The following is a 3,269-nucleotide window of genomic DNA, read 5'->3' as shown; positions in this document are numbered from 1 at the left end:
CTAAAAGTGCAATACTAAAATAGTAATAAGGATAGTCAACATGGTGCTTTACATGTGTGATCTCTTTGTACAGGATTAAGTGAGCACATGAATGGGACTGGTAGGGAGTCTTTGTACTCTTCATTAGTGAAATAAGAGGAAGAAAGAGGAAATAGACTTAAGATTTCCTTCGGTTTAGTTTTTTGAAAAATAATTGAAAGGCTCAGTGTTGTTTTGCATTGATCAGATTATTACGTTCTGGATGTGAGTGGATGGGCTGGTGTGTGATTTTGTGCAATCAAACCTAACATATTCAGAAGAATTCTTCCAACGGAGAAGTATGCCTTTTGGGTTTGATACTGAATATTGTAATTTGTGGTCGCTGTTTCTATTTACTGAATGGGAGTTATAATCTGTACTCAGAGGTCTTTTTCCTTTTGAAACTGAATGTCATATACACCCTTATTTTAGGTGGTCCATGAAAGAAGTATATTCACCTCCACGAGAAAAAACAAGTTTGTTCTGTGGAAAATCATTAATTACTCGTTTTTACACACAGATACTTCAAAAATGCATCTCTGATGACTAATTTTATATTAGTCTGCAACTCCAGTATTAGCATTATGCCCAATTCTCATATTTGAAAGATGTCCAGTTTTGTAGTACTGTGTAACATCAAGGTGTTCAATTTATAAATAACCACTATCATTATTTTGTTCTTTTTTTAACCACTATCTTCTAATGGATTAATAAGCATTGCCGTTATCGGTTTGATACAAACTTAGGTAAAGATGTACTCAGACTCAAGAATCGATTCTCTGTATTGAAAAATGTCAATCTAACCTACAACTCCCTAAAATTGATACTATAAAACAAAAAATTTATTTTACCATTCATCCTAAAAGATGAAAACTTCATACCCAAGTTACACATCTTAATAGCTATATTTTATCTACATAAATTAAAACTAATTAGAAACAATCCATATCTACGTGTAGCGATGTCACACAAGAGTTGGAACTGGAACAGTTTGAATGGGAATAATTTTTAAAAATCCACCTCCTTGCCTGAAGACACCTCAAGAATTTCTAGGCTCACATGAGAGAAGGAAGAGATTTTTAAGATCTGAATAGTGGCGCTCTTTGCAAGCCCCCGTGGACGCAAGCCGGCGCCCTTGCAGGCCGAGCTAGCTGCGGCGAGGGCCGCGAAGAGTTAACGAGGGACCGAGTCCCCCGCGGCGAAGGCTCCCCTCGCGCTCCCTCCGCCCTCCCGTCCCCACCCTCTCGTTTTGGCAAGGGATTAAAGTGCTCCCCCCTGTGGCAGCAGTGACCCAGAAATGAGTTTGATTCACACAGTCCTTCCTCCATAACAAGCCAAACGTCCGTCCGAGAGTGCCTCCGTGAGCGAGTGCCGGGTGTGTACGCGCCGGCCAGAGCAGGGGCCCGCCCGGCTCCCCGCCCGCCGCGGCCCAAACTCATGCAGCGCGGAGCGAGCGAGCGGCGCGGAGCCCAGCAGCGCCTCGGCCGAGCCCCTCCGCAGCAGGTACGCGCGCGGGCCGCGGGGGGCGCGCGGGGTGGGCGCGCCGAGCGTGTGTCCGCGCGTGTCCGCGGGTGGGTCCGTATGCGCGTCCCGATCCCACGGCAGCGGCGGCGGCAGCGGCGGCGGCTGCAGGACGAGCCGAGCAGGCTCAGCCATATTTGATGGTTTTGTTGCTTTGCTCGGGAGTTCTCGGGAGTAATTTAATGCCGAAGGTCGCTGCCTAGTGGAAATAATATAGTACGTCATTAATATGGCGCCAAAAGATTGGGTTCTCGATATGTAGCGAGGAGGGAGGGAGGCAGCCGCCCAGCGCAGCGTTACTATCCCAACAGTAACTTGGGCATTGCCGGGGCGGGGGCCGGAGAGGAGGAGGAGAGGATGATTTTTGGATCCTGAGAATTGATCTGTGTTGGATCAGTAAGTTTTATTATTTTTATTTTATTTTTTTTTCAATTTTGGGGGGCTGAAGACTTAGAGCTTTTTCTTCTTTTGGATTTGTGAAGAACGTGCGGTTTTCAGGTGAATCATCAATTAAGCGCATTCAGGAGCAGAAGCCCGGTTTAGTTGGGTTTAGTTTATAGAATTCTTTAAAAAGCCAAAGTGCATTGGACTGCATGAAAGTGGAAAGCATAGTAGCAACTTGGTAGACAGATGGCAATGGCAGAACGCAGGTCCGCGTACATATCTGAATCCAGAGTGTGTGTGACCGTGTTGGGGGGGTACTATATTTGTCCAAACATAGGTATGTGTGTATGTGTAGGTACATCTGTGTGGGGTGGCCGCAGTCCTGGCTCTTGTCACCGCGTCACCACATGTCCAAAATATTCATTGCATCAATTCAAGGGCAGTGAGCAGGAGGTGGAGGGACAGCTTGGCAATTCGATTCTTCCAAATTGGGTTTCCAATGATCAGACCTTTTACTTATAGCAAGACTGCCTGGAAAGTATAAAACCCTTCATCGGTGAAATTAGGAAGGAGTTGCATAGGTAGAGCAAAGTACCGATTAATTATGAACTTAAAACGGATTGCAAATTGCAACCGTTGGCACCATCTGCAAATTGTGGGGGTGGGGTCGCTTGGTCTCTGCAGCCTTAAATGAACGTGCAGTGTGTTCCCCGGGACTGCAAGTTGCAAAGCCCTTCGGTGCACGTGTCTTGTGCTTGTGAGTGTGTGTTTGTGAGTTGGGGGCTGTTGTTCGGTAGCCATCAGGCTTTCCGGGTCGCTCGGCGCAGGCTTGCAAATGCAAGAGAAGGATGGAATGTGGAATGTTGACCGGGGAACCGATTCCTGTCGGAACGGTCCCATTTGCTGGAGAAATTCGATCCCTTCCACCTCCTTCCCGCTCCCCCCGCCCGCCTTCGGGCAGGAGGCGGGGCCGAGGACGCGGCTGCTGCTCAAAGTGGCGGAGCGCGGCGGCGGGAGGCAGGTGCACGGCACCCGCCAGTGGGGGTGCCTCAACTTCCGCGGGCGTTTAAATAGCAGCCTCTCTCCCCTCCCACCGGTAATAGGTGACCTGGCGGCCGAGGGCGGCGGGGGGAAGGGGCCGGGGGAGACCCGGGAGCGAGCCTCCGCGGCACGTGGGCAGGTGCTGGGTGGCCCGGGGGCCAACTTTTGTAGCCCGCCTCTGGCGTTGGAGGAGAGGCGGCCCCGTGTGGAAATGGGGGCGGGCGGCGGCCGCTTCTTGGTCGCGGCCGGAGCGTCACCTAACGGTCCCAGCAGCGCTACCGGGGGCGGGGGTGGGGGGCTGCGGG

General features: G+C 50.2%; 1 protein-coding gene across 2 annotated transcripts in view; it reads left to right on the top strand.

The window, feature by feature from the left end:
- The first annotated feature begins 1,263 nt into the window (after nt 1–1,263).
- Nucleotides 1,264–3,269, top strand: part of JADE1 (jade family PHD finger 1) — a 62,079-nt gene continuing 60,073 nt past the window's right edge. Inside the window, exon 1 of one of the 2 annotated variants that reach the window (XM_004389272.3) lies at nt 1,264–1,521. The gene's annotated coding sequence lies outside the window, so the exon portion shown is untranslated. The remainder of the gene's footprint in view (nt 1,522–3,269) is intronic. The other variant, XM_023743153.1, reaches the window with a different exon arrangement.

This window comes from Trichechus manatus, unplaced genomic scaffold, assembly GCF_000243295.1.
Source record: "Trichechus manatus latirostris isolate Lorelei unplaced genomic scaffold, TriManLat1.0 scaffold00239, whole genome shotgun sequence".
NCBI classification, from domain to species: Eukaryota; Metazoa; Chordata; class Mammalia; order Sirenia; family Trichechidae; genus Trichechus; species Trichechus manatus.
Note: the sequence above shows the minus strand (reverse complement) of the source record. Positions and strands in the feature narration are given on the sequence as shown.